This window comes from Canis aureus, chromosome X, assembly GCF_053574225.1.
Source record: "Canis aureus isolate CA01 chromosome X, VMU_Caureus_v.1.0, whole genome shotgun sequence".
NCBI lineage: Eukaryota > Metazoa > Chordata > Mammalia > Carnivora > Canidae > Canis > Canis aureus.
In genome coordinates this window covers 92,535,184-92,548,477 of record NC_135649.1, presented here as the reverse complement: position 1 = coordinate 92,548,477, position 13,294 = coordinate 92,535,184, and the positions used below count along the sequence as shown (strand labels likewise).

The 13,294-nt window shown below is 40.1% G+C and overlaps 1 protein-coding gene and 1 pseudogene across 1 annotated transcript in view; one reads left to right on the top strand and one right to left on the bottom strand.

Moving 5' to 3' along the window:
• The window catches only part of PRRG1 (proline rich and Gla domain 1), a 273,316-nt gene that overhangs the window by 23,521 nt on the left and 236,501 nt on the right, over positions 1-13,294 (top strand). The gene's annotated exons all lie outside the window — the stretch shown is intronic.
• LOC144307797 (protein FAM47E pseudogene) lies at positions 10,942-12,349 on the bottom strand (annotated as a pseudogene).

The window sequence follows — 13,294 nt, the reverse complement described above, 5'->3', positions numbered from 1 at the left end:
GATGTTCAACCAACTGAGTCACCCAGGCAGCCCACCTTAATATATTCTTAGGAAAAATATCTATTCATGTCTTCTGCCCATTTTTAAATTTGTTTGTTTTGGGGGTATTGAGTTGTAGAAGTTCTTTATATATTTTGGGTATTAACCCATTATCAGATATGTCATTTGCAAATATCTTCTCCCATTCCATAGGTTGCCTTAGTTTTGTTCATTGTTTCCTTCACAGTACAGAAGCTTTTTATTTTGTTGTAGCCCCAATTGTTTATTTTTTTCTTAAAGTTTATTTTTGCTTTTATTTCCTCTGCCTCAGGAGATACACCTAGAAAGAAGTTGCGATGGCCAATGACAAAGAAGTTACTGCCTGTGTTCTCTTCTAAGATTTTTATGGCTTCAGATCTCACATTTAGGACTTTCATCCATTTTGAATATATTTCTCTATATAGTGTAAGAAAGTGGTCCAGGTTTATTCTTTTGAATGTAGCTGTCCAGTTTTCCCAATATCATTTGTTGAAGACACACAGCACAGTCTTTTTCCCATTGGATATTCTTTCCTGCTTTGTCAAAGATGAATTGGCTGTATAGTTGTGGGTTCGTTTCTGGGTTTTCTATTCTGTTCCATTGATCCATGTTTCTATTTTTAGGCCAGCATCATACTGTTGTGATTACTACAGCTTTGTAATATAACTTGAAGCCTGGAGTTGTGATGCCTCCAGCTTCGTTCTTCTTTTTCAGAGTTGCTTTGGCTATTCAGGTTCTTCAGTGGTTCCATACAAATTTCAGGATTGTTTATTCTAGCTCTGTGAAAAATGTTATTGGTATTTTCATAAGGATTGCATTAAATGTGTAGATTGCTTTGGTATAGTATGGATATTTTAACAATATTTATTCTTCCAATCCATGAGCATGGAATGTTTTTCCATTTCTTTATGTTGTCTTCAATTTCTGTCATCAGTGTTTTATAGTTTTCAGAGTACAGGTCTTTCACCTCTTTGGTTAGGTTTATTCTTAGTTATCTTAATGGTTTCAGTACAATTGTAAATGGGAATTTATTCACTAATTTTTCTTTCCACTGCTTTGTTATTGATGTATATAAATGCAACATATTTCTATACATTGATTTTGTGTCCTATGACTTTACTGAATTCATTTATCAGTTGTAGCAAATATTCTGGTGATCTTTCATGCTTTCTATATATAGTATCATGTTATCTGCAAATAGTGACTTTTACTTCTTCCTTGTGGATTTGGATGCCTTGCCTTTTTTGCTGTCTGATTGCTGTAGTTAGCATTTCCAGTACTATATTGAATAAAAGTGGTGACAGTGGACAACCCTGTCTTATTCCTGACCATAGAGGGAAAGTGCTCAGTTTTTCCCCATTTAGGATGATATTAGCCATGTCTTTTTTTTTAATATATGGCCTTTATTATGTTGAGATATGTTCCTTGTAAACTGACCTGACTTTGTTGAGGGTTTTCATCATAAATGAATGTTGTACCTTGTCAAATGTTTTTTTTCTGCATCTATTGAGAGTATCATGTGTTTCTTATCCTTCCTTTTATTAATGTGATATATCTTGATGATTAATTATGAATGTTGAACGACCTTTGCAACCCAGAAGTAAATCCCACTTATTCATGGTGAATGATTTTTTATGTATTGAGGAATCTTGCACTTCATGAGAGATATTAGGCTGTAGTTCTCTTTTTCAGTAATGTTTTTATCTGGTTTGGTATTAGGTCAATACTAGCCTCATAGAATGAATTTGTAAGATTTTCTTCCTTTCCTATTTTTTGGAATAGTTTGAGAGCAATATTACTCTCCTTTAAATGCTTGGTAGAAGGCAGCGCTGGTGGCTCAGCGGTTTAGCGCCACCTTCAGCCTACAGTGTGATCCTGGAGACCCGGATTGAGTCCCATGTCGGGCTCCCTGCATGGAGCCTACTTCTCCCTCTGCCTGTGTCTCTGCCTCTCTCTCTCTATCTCTTATGAATAAATAAATAAAATCTTTAAAAAAATAAAATAAAAAATAAATGCTTGGTAGAATCACCTATGAAGCTATCTAGTCCTGAACTTTTGTTTATTGGGTTTTTTTTTTATTACTGATTAAATTTCTTTGCTGGTTATTGGTCTCTTCAAGTTTTCTATTTCTGTTTCAGTTTTGGTAATTTATATGGTTCTAGGAATCTATCCTGTTCTTCTAGATTGTCCAATTTGTTGGCATATCGTTTTTCATAATATTCTCTCATAATTGCTTGTATTTCTATAGTGTTGGTTGTGATTTCTCCTCTCTCATTTGTGATTTTATCTATTTGGGTCCTTTCTTTTTTCTTTTTGATAAATCTGTTTAGGGGTTTATCAATTTTATTAATTTTTTCAGAGAACCATTTCAAAGATCATTTCTTCTATTATTTTTAAAATTTCTTTATCATTTATTTTTGCTGTAGGCTTCATTATTTACTTTCTTATGCTAGCTTTAGGCTTCCTTTGTTGTTCTTTTTCTAGCTCCTTTAGGTATAAGGTTAAATTATTTATTAGATATTTTTCTTGCTTTTTGAGGTAGGCTTGTATTGCTATATGCTCCCCTCTTAGGACAGCTTTTGCTGCATCACAAAGGTTTTGGGCCATTGTACTTACCTTTTCATTTGTTTCCATGTATTTTCTTATTTTCTTTTTTTTTTTTTCCTTTTTTTTTTTTTTTTAATTTTTATTTATTTATGATAGTCACAGAGAGAGAGAGAGAGAGAGAGGCAGAGACACAAGCAGATGGAGAAGCAGGCTCCATGCACCGGGAGCCCGATGTGGGATTCGATCCCGGGTCTCCAGGATCGCGCCCTGGGCCAAAGGCAGGCGCCAAACCACTGCGCCACCCAGGGATCCCTTTTCTTATTTTCTTTAATTTCATGGTTGACCCATTCATTATTTAGTCCATGATGTTTGACCTCCATGTATTACTGGTCTTTCCAGATTTTTTCTTGTGGTTGATTTCTAGTTTCATAGTGTTGTAAACAGAAAAGTTGCATGGTATGACTTCAGTCTTTTTGTATTTGTTAAGACCTGTTTTGTGATCTAATATGTGATCTATTCTGGAGAATGGTCCATGTGCACTTGAAAAGAAGGTATATTCTGCTGTTTTATGATGAAATGCTCTGAGTATATCTGTTAAGTCCATATGGTCCAGTGTGTCTTTCTTTTTTTTTTAATATTTTATGAGAGAGAGAGAACACAGAAAGGGGAGTGGCAGAGGGAGAAAGAGAAGCAGACTCCCTATTGAGCAGGGAGCCCGATGAGGGGCTAGACCCCAGGACCCTGAGATCGTGACCTGAACCGAAGGCAGACATGTAACTGACTGAGCCACCCAGGTGCCCCATTCCGGTGTGTCTTTCAAAGCTACTGTTTCTTTGTTAATTTTCTATTTAGGTGATCTGTCCATTGATGTAAGTTGGATGTTAAAGTCACCAACTATTATGGTGTTATCAATCAGTTCCTTTATGTTTGTTATTAATTGTTTTATATATTTGAGTGCTCCCATGTTGGGTACAAAAATATTTATCATTTTTATACCCTTTTCTTAGATTGTCCCCTTTATTATTAAATAGTCCTCTTCTTTATCTCTTATTACAGTCTTTGTTTAAAAGTCTAGTTTGTCTGATATAAGTATTGCTCCTCTGGCTTTCTTTTGACATCCATTTGCAAGATAAATCTTTCTCCATCCCCTCATTTTCAATCTTCAGGCATCTTTAGGTATAAAATGAATCCTTGTAGGTAGCATATAGATGGGTCTAATTTTTTTTTATCCATTGTGACACCCTATGTCTTTTGTTTGGAGCATTTATTACAGTTAAATTCAAAGTAATTATTAATAGATATATATTTATTGCCATTTCATTACTTGTTTTGTGGTTGTTTCTCAAGATTTTGTCCAATCCTTTCTTGTCTTTCTCTCATGTTTTCTTTAGTGATATATTCAGATTTCTTTCTCTTTATTCTTTGCCTATTTATTAGAAGTTTTTGATATATGGTTACCATTAGGTTTGTGTATAACCTCTTCTGCATATAACAGTCTATAATTTATTTAAAGATTTTATTTATTCATGAGAGACAGAGAGAGAGAGAGAGAGAGAGGGGGGGGCAGAGACATAGGCAGAAAGAGAAGAAGGCTCCACGCAGGAAGCCTTATGTGGGACTCGATCCCAGGACTCCAGGATCACGCCCTGAGCCGAAGGCAGATGCTCAACTACTGAGCCACCCAAGCATCCCTATAGCATCTATATTAAGTTGAAGTTCATTCAAGTTTGTTTGTTTGTTTGTTTTTTATTTATGATAGTCACACAGAGAGAGAGAGAGAGAGAGAGAGAGAGAGAGGCAGAGACACAGGCAGAGGGAGAAGCAGGCTCCATGCACCGGGAGCCCGACGTGGGACTCGATCCCGGGTCTCCAGGATCGCACCCTGGGCCAAAGGCAGGCGCCAAACTGCTGCGCCACCCAGGGATCCCAAGTTCATTCAAGTTTGAACCCATTCTTTTCTCCTCTCCTTCCCATGTTTTAGGTATATGTTACTATATTTTATATCCTTTTTGTGTGTGTGAGTTCCTTGACTGATTTTTACAGAAATATTCCTTTTTACTGCTTTTGTGTTTCCTGCCTTTATATTGTCACTTTTGGCCTCTCCTTTCTACTCAAAGAGTCCCTTTTAATATTTCTTGTAAGGCTGGTTTAGTGGTCATGAACTCCTTTACTTCTTGTTTGTCTGGGAAACTCTGTGTCTCTCCTTCTATTCTAACTGATAGTGTTACTGGATAGAGTATTCTTGGCTACAGATTTTTCCCATTCAGCACTTTGAGTATATCATGACACTCCCTTCTGGCTTGCCAAGTTTCTGTTGAAGAATCTCCATAAGAGTTTTCTCTTGTAAGTTAATGATTTCTTGCTGATTTTAAGATTTCTTTATCACTAAATTTTGCAAATTTAATTACAATATGTCTTGGTGTTGGCCTGCTCTTGTTGATTTTGATGGGTGTTCTCTGTGCCTCCTGGATCTGGATGTCTCTTTCCTTCTGTAGATTAGGGAAATTTTCAGCTATTATTTCTTGAAATAAATTTTCTGTCTCCTTTTCTCTCTCTTCTTCTGGGGCTCTATAATAGAAATGTTATTACATTTCACGGAGGCATGGAGTTCCTTAAGTCTGTTTTTATTTTGAGTAATTCTTTCTTTTGTTCAGCTTCATTGCTTTCCATTAATTTGTCCTGTAGATCACTAATTCATTCTTTTGCTTCTTCCAGCCTGCTGTTCATTGCATAAAGTGTGTTTCTAATCTTATTTATTGTGCTCTTCACCTCTGATTGACTCTTTAATTTTTTAAAGACTTTATTTATTTATTCATGAGAGGCACAGAGAGGGAGATGCAGAGACATAGGCAGAGAGAGAAGCAGGCTCCATGCAGGGAGCCCGATGTGGGACTTGATCCCAGGCCTCCAGGATCACGCCCCAGGCTGAAGGCAGGCACTAAACCACTGAGCCATCCAGGGATCCCCGTGATTGACTCTTTCTTTAAAGATATTATTTATTTATTTATTTATTTATTTATTTATTTATTTATTTATTATTTGACAGAGAGAGAGAGAGCACACACACAAGCAGGCAGAGCAGCAGGCAGAGGGAGACACAGGCTCCCTGCTGTGCAAGAGCCTGACTGGTGCTCAATTCCAGGATCCGGGATCCTAACCTGAGCTGAAGGCAGATGCTTAACCAATTGAGCCACCAGACACCCTTGATTCTTTTTTAACTTTTTTATCTCTATGGTAAGGGTCTCACTGATGTCTTCTATCCTTTTCTCAAGCCTAGTGAGTATCCTTGTGACTGTTGTTTTACATTCTCCATCAAGCATGTTACTTATATCTATTTTGCTTGGATCTCTGACCATGGCCTTATTTTGTTCTTTCATTTGGGATAAATTCCTCTGTCTTTACATTTTGTCTAAGTCTCTGCCTTCTATGTGTAGAAATGCCAGTTATGTTTCCTACTCCTGAAAGTAATGGTCCTTTGAAGAAGAGGTCATGTAGTACCCAGGGCCTGGCACTTCAGAGTGTCTCTCAGAGCATGTGCTCTGTTATTGTATTCTGGGTGCTCTGTCTTTCAGGCCAGTTATCTACAGAGGCTCTTCTTGCCTGCCATAGGCAGTGTTTGGTCCCTGGCCTGAATGTGGTGAGTTTTAACTTGGCGTGCTCTGGTATGCTTATGAAATGAGTTTTGTCACTACTTCTTCTGGAACCGAGGCCCTGCAAAACTGGTAGAGAGACTTGATGTGGCCAGAGCTTTGTGTTGGTCTGCTGGGTGAGTGGCCTGCCACACTGGGACTGAGGGATGTGTGACTGAGAAGGGCCATTCCACAGGAGCACAGGGGGGTGGGGCTTGGTGTAAGCAAGTTAGACAGCCACTATCAGCACTGCCCTGCTACCCACAGGTGGCTCTGTGTTTATACTAAGGGGTAGGAGAGGGAAATGGTGCCGGCCAGTGCCTTTGTTCCTCGAGATGGAAAGCTGTCTCCATGAAAGCTGCCTTTGAGGGATGCACTCAGAGAAGAGCAAATAATCTTCCCACTGTGTGCCCCAGGCATTCTTTAGATTGCTGTTTCCAAGCTGTCTGTCCCTAGATTGTTTGCTTGCCTTCTCTCCAGGAGCAGCATATTGCCCTGATGCTTTATCCCAGCCAAGCCTGTTGACCTTTAGAACTCCAGGCTATAAGCTCCACTGTTTTCAAGAACTCACTTAATTCAGCTCCTCTTGTTTTCCAAGCTAATGACTTCAGGGAAACATTCTCCTTCTGCATTTCCCTGTGTGCTCCTCTGTCTCTCTCTCAATCCTTTTCCATGATCATGGCTCCCTTCCTTCTGCAGCAGCCATGATTTGTTTCTCCCCTAAACCCCATTTCCACACACCTCACCTTCTTTTTTTTTTTTTTTTAAGATTTTATTTATTTATCCATGAGAGACACACACAGAGAGACACAGGCAGAGGGAGAAGCAGGCTCCACGCAAGGAGCCCGACGTGGGACTCGATCCTGGGTCTCCAGGATCACACCCCGGGCCGCAGGCGGCGCCAACCGCCATGCCACTGGGGCTGCCCAACACACCTCACCTTCTTGAGTGTGGTCTCTTCTCTCCCTTAAGTTGTGGCGGGTTTTTTTGTTTTGTTTTGTTTTGTTTGTTTTCTGTCAGTATTTAGGTCCATCTCTGGGCTATTTTGGATGATTTGCTAGTTACCTAGTTCTGTTCACCGGACAAAATGAGCCCAGGGGACTCCTACTCCGCCACCATCTTCTCAACTAAGATTTGAGTGATTTTTAGAAATTAGTTATTTCCCACTGGATGCTGGAAAGAAAGTATGGTTGTTGGAGTGAATTCAGCAAGATGACAAAATAAAAAGTTCCTGGCTTTAGTTTCCCCCACAGAAAGACCAACTAGCAACTACGTATAGACAAGAATGCCTTTGTATGGGACATCTGGGTGGCTCAGTGGTTGAGTGCTTGCCTTTGGCCCAGGGCGTGATCCTGGGGTCCTGGGATCTAGTCCCACATCGGGCTCCCTGCATGGGGCCTGCTTCTCTTTCTGCCTCTGTCTCTGCCTCTCTCTGTGTGTCTCTCATGAGTGAATAAATAAAATCTTAAAAAAAAAAAAAAAAAGAGTGTCTTTATGAAAATCCCAGAATGCAGCAGTTAGGCTGAAGTACCCTAGCCCTGGAACCACTAAAACTGAAAAAAACCACATTAGAAGTGTAAGAAGAGTAGTTTCACTTTGACCACATAGCCCCACTCCCAGGCCAACACAGAGTCCCACCACTTCTCTCTCAAGAAGGACACCAAGAGGGTACTTCAGTGGGAAGAAAAGAACCCAATATGAACATCCAGGTTTCCCAACTCTATGGAAAGCTTCCTGGGAGGTCCACTTTTATCTTGTCTTATAGGGAACACTGGGAAAATTGGGAAGGCTAGACTACCTAGGATCAGCTAGAAATAAAGAGAAAGGGGCTCACAGCAACCAGCATGTGGATCTTGATGGACTGTGTACCTCATGGCAGTGGTTACCTGATCAGAGCACAGCCATCAGTTTTGCCCACTTGCAGAGTGAAGACAGTGGTCTTCTCTGATCAGGAAGCATGTCAGCAGTTCTACCTAGATTGGGTCCCTGGCCAGCATTCTGCCCCAACCATAGAGCCCATCCTATGGCCCTACCCAAGCAGAGTGACAGGCCAGCAGCCCTGTCCAACTGCAGGGCATAGCCTCTTTGCTTGCCCAAGCAGGAAGCCCCATCAGTGACCCTGTGAAGCCTTTGAACCTATCCTGAATACCTTCCTAGCTGTGAAGCCCAGCATACAGCCCTGCTCAGTGGCTGAGCACAGCCTGCAGCCCTCCCTAGGCAGTGAGTCCATTCACCAAAAATGGTCCAGTCCTGGAACACAGCCAGTAGTCTGCCCAGTCACAAATCCTAGCCTGCAGCCCTGTCTAAAGTCAGAGTCTTTTTTTTTTTTTAAGATTTTATTTATTCATGAGAGACACAGAGAGAGAGAGAAAGAGAGAGAGAGAGAGAGGTAGAGACACAGGCAGAGGGAAGCAGGCTCCGTGCAGGGAGCCCGACGCGGGACTCGATCCCGGGTCTCCAGGATCATGCCCTGAGCTGAAGGCAGCGTTAAACCACTGAGCCACCTGGGCTGCCCTAAAGTCAAAGTCTAAGCAGCAGACCACCCAACAATGTAACACAGACAGTGACCCTACTTGATCAAAAGCACTTGCAGAGCTTAGCCAGTGATCCCACTTGGCCATGGGGACCAGCTGACAGAGACCCACTTGACTGCAGAGCCCAGTCAATGCCTCCTTCAGACCTCAGAGTATGGGCAGTGACCCTACCCAATAAAGACTTTGACAGTAATGTGCAGCAATTAGACAAGATACGGAAACAACCTAGGTGCCCATCGAGGGATGAATGGGTAAAGAAGATGCAGTATATATATACAATGAAAAACTGCTCAGCCATAAAAAAGTTTGATATCTTGCCATTTGCAACATGAGTGGAACTTGAGTATATTATGCTAAGTGAAAGAATTCAGACAGAAACAAATACATAATTTCACTTACATGTGGAATCTAAAAGCCAAAGCAAAGAAACAAATAAAGTCCAAAGTCATAGATAGGCAGAACATATTGGTGATTGCCAGAGGTAATGGGGGTTGGGGGGAATGTGAAATGGATAAAGGACATTAAGTACAAACTTCGGGCAGCCCAGGTGGCTCAGCGGTTTAGCGCCGCCTTCAGCCTATAGGGCCTGATCCTGGAGACCCGGGATTGAGTCCCATGCCCATGCCGGGCTCCCTGCATGGAGCCTGCTTCTCCCTCTGCCTGTGTCTCTGCCTCTCTCTCTCTCTGTCTCTCATGGATAAATAAACAAAATCTTTTTTTTTTTAAAAGTACAAACTTCTAGGTATAAAATAAATAAGTCATGGAAATGTATGGCATGAGGTGTATAGTCACAATATTATCTTTGCAAAATAACAGATGATAGACTTACTATCGTGACCATTTTGCATTGGAGACAAATGTCAAAGTCCGTATATTGTACACCTAAAACTAATAGAGTATTGTGTGAAAGTTATAACTCAATTAAAAAAATACACACATCTGTAATCTTTAAGGTTCAGGAGCATACAGGTCTTACTGTTACTCTCCTTACTTAAACATCAAAAAGGCTAAGATCACCTATATGTTTGAAGCTAATGTATAAGCATGTGTGTGTATATTTGTACCCAAGTAAAGAAAATAATTTTTTTCTATGAAAAAAGCTATTATCAGGATTTGAATGGATAGTCTTTGTGAATATTTAAATCATCAAGAATGTTAATGCAAGTAGTCACAGAGAGCAAGATAGTAATTTAGACACTAATAAACTTAATGAAGAAGAGGAAGTGAAAGGGGATTTGATTGCAGTAGGGCTGTTAGTGGATAATACAACCTGAGGGCTTGTGTTCCCTTCTTACAAGGATGAAATATATGCATATACTTCCATATATTGATGGATTCCTTCATTATTGGAAATAGAAATGTGCTTTAGATCTGTGCTACAAATCTTTCTAAATTCAGATTTACTTGTCCCATACAGTTTTACCTGTTATTTTGGAAATATAAAGAAGTTGCTTGATTTCTTATTTTAAATTTCAGTGAATTTTAAATTGCTATTCATGAAATGCAAAGATTAATTTCACTTGAATATGTGAGGATATTTGATGTTGCTGTATAGTTTTGTTCACACATACCTACTGTGTATACTAGATTTGCCATGGACCTGAAGTTCCTTGCTTTTCCACACCTATGTTATATGATATAGAAACACTCTTTCATGGTGAGTTTTTATGAATATGTTGAAAAATTTTAAATATATTCAGTTGGGAGGTATGATAAAACAGCATAACTAAAGTTTCACCTCTAATTTTGATGAATAGCTTTCAATCTGGTTTTGGGGCTTGATGCAATCCTGAAAGGTGAGATAACAATTTTATTATTAAATGAAGCTAACATTACTTTAGCTATGAATTTTAAGTTTTGCTTTACAAAAATAATTGTTATAATTATTTCATTACAGTTTTAATATCAACAGAACTACACAAGTCTCTTTTGCTTGGCACATTTATTTTGAGATTCCTTTCATATTATAGCTGACATAAATAGATTATTTTTTAAGTAATTCTTTTATTTATACTTTTATTTTTATAAATAATTGATATAATCATCTAATATTCACCATGCTATAAGAATGTAAGAAGAGTAATATGAATATTGATTTCATAGTTAATAAAATATTTATGAACCCAAGCAGAAGGTCACTGAAGAATGTTTATCAGCATTAGGTATTACATTGACAGATATTGTGAAATCAAAGTTGCACATACACAATGGGATATTTATCATGAATTCTATTTGATGTTAAAATGAGAGAGAGATCAAGTAGTAAATAGAAAACTGTTTAAACATCTTCATGTGAATCTTCTTTTAAAATTGGGTGCATTTTTATTACTCGGTGTATAGGAGTCCTAACAGAATCATATTTCCATCCCTTCCTGGTGAACAACTTCTCAAGGATGCCTGGCATCCTGTAGCCCTTGCTTAGAATGAAATCTTTAAAGGCAATTGTTCCATAAAGATCTTCAAGAATATCCTGTTCAGGGAGCTTCTTTCCATATCTCCCGTCTTGAGCTTCAAATGAGAACTTGGGGTCAATTAAAGGTTCATCATTTATTAGCTTTTTCCACAACTTGGGCTTCAGGTACCATGCTCCATACCTCATCTTTACCCAGTTGGGTTTATAAGGATTCTTTCGTTTCCGGAGTTTCCTCTCCCAGTCTTCCCAGTATAAGGAGAATTTTATATCTTCCATTTTATCTAGCCCCTCTCTGTACTTTAGATCCAAAGGAACATGGTTTATTTTCTTCATGCAGCATATGTCATAGGTTGGTTTGTACTCATAGCCAATTTCTAACTGTTTCATGATGAACTCTTCATCAATGCCCAAGTCTCCAAAAGTAGCAACCCATTTGCAGAATTTACGGATTCCTTTTGGTATTCTTCTATGAAGAGGAGGAGTTTTGAGCAAATCCTTTGTGCTTGACTCCTTTTCTTCATGAGGCAATTTATCTGGACATGACACAGGAGTCTTCTTGGGAGGTTTTAGGTAGACTTTGGCAGGATTTTTCTCACAAAGCTTTGTGGGGGACTTCATTCTTTTCTCAGAGTTCTGACAGTAAGCCCATGTGTCCTTCAGCTTCTTGTCAGGATCAAGCACTTCTAGCACCTTTAATAACAGGTCTGGAGGTAGATCTTCCTGCAGACTTGGGTAGAGAGCCAAGGGATGCTCGGTCAGGTGGGCTTCAATGTCCTCAATGAATGCCTTCCGTGCTTGCTGCGCTGGTGACAGCGTGGAAAACAGGTCAGCTTCCTTGGTCAGCTTTTTCTGACTCTTTTTGGGGGCAGGTTTGGGAACTCTGTGAGCAATCACGGGAAGAAAGCCTTCCTTAGGGCCGTAAGTGATCAGATCTTCACAAGATGGACATCCCCTCCTGAAGTCGTCCAGCCCCTCTTTCACAAATACCCACCGCCGGCTATCCAGAGAAGTGGGGAAATTCAGAAGCTTGTTCTTGTGCTTTGCGAAACACTTGGAAGGTAACTTGTCTTTGTACCAGGGCTTGCAGTTCATGCCCAGGGGCATTGGTTCCAGCGGCCCAGGCCCTAACAGCCACTTCTTGTCTGCCATGGTACTTCTGGTCCCTGGGTGACCACCAGCTTCTGTGGTTTGTTTTTCGGTTGCTAGGAGACTGCGTAACCAGACGCAGCCAGATTCTTTCCTGAGGTTGGTCAATGCAGGGGCCGTGTGCAGCTTTCTCTTGGAATGGGCCGCGAAGGTTCATTTCTTTCTGTTATGGGATACTGTTCCATTATACGGGGGTACTCCGCAATTTATCCATTCGTCTTTTAACGGACATTTGGATTGATTCCAATTTGAATCTATTACAAATAAAGGTGCCACAAATATATGTGTTTATGTCTTTGTGCACCTATGAGCTTTCATTTCTCTTAGTTAAACTTTAGAGGAGGGATCCCTGGGTGGCGCAGTGGTTTGGCGCCTGCCTTTGGCCCAGGGCGCGATCCTGGAGACCTGGGATCGAATCCCACATCGGGCTCCCGGTGCATGGAGCCTGCTTCTCCCTCTGCCTGTGTCTCTGCCTCTCTCTCTCTCTCTCTCTGTGACTATCATAAATAAATAAAAATTAAAAATAAAATAAAATAAACTTTAGAGGAGAGAGGAATGGCAGAAGCACATGATAGATGTTTATTTAACATTTTAGGAAACCACCAAACTTCCGAAAAGTGGTTATAATATTTAATATTCCTTCTGGTGGTGTATGAGAATTGCACTTCCTCCACATACTTCCCAACACTTGGTATGGTTAGTCATGTTAATTTTGGCTATTCAAGGGGGTCCCCGGGTAGCTCAGCGGTTGAGCCCCTGCCTTCGGCCCAGGGCGTGATCCTGGAGTCCCGGGATCACATCCCACATCGGGCTCCCTGCATGGAGCCTGCTTCTCCCTCTGCCTGTGTCTCTGCCTCTCTCTTTCTCTGTGTCTCTCATGAATAAATAAATAAAATTAAAAAAAAATTTTTTTTGGCTATTCTGATAAGTGTGTAGTGGTATCTCAATGTGCTTTTAATTTGCATTTCCCTAATAACTATCTCTTCACGTGCTTATTTGCCATTTAT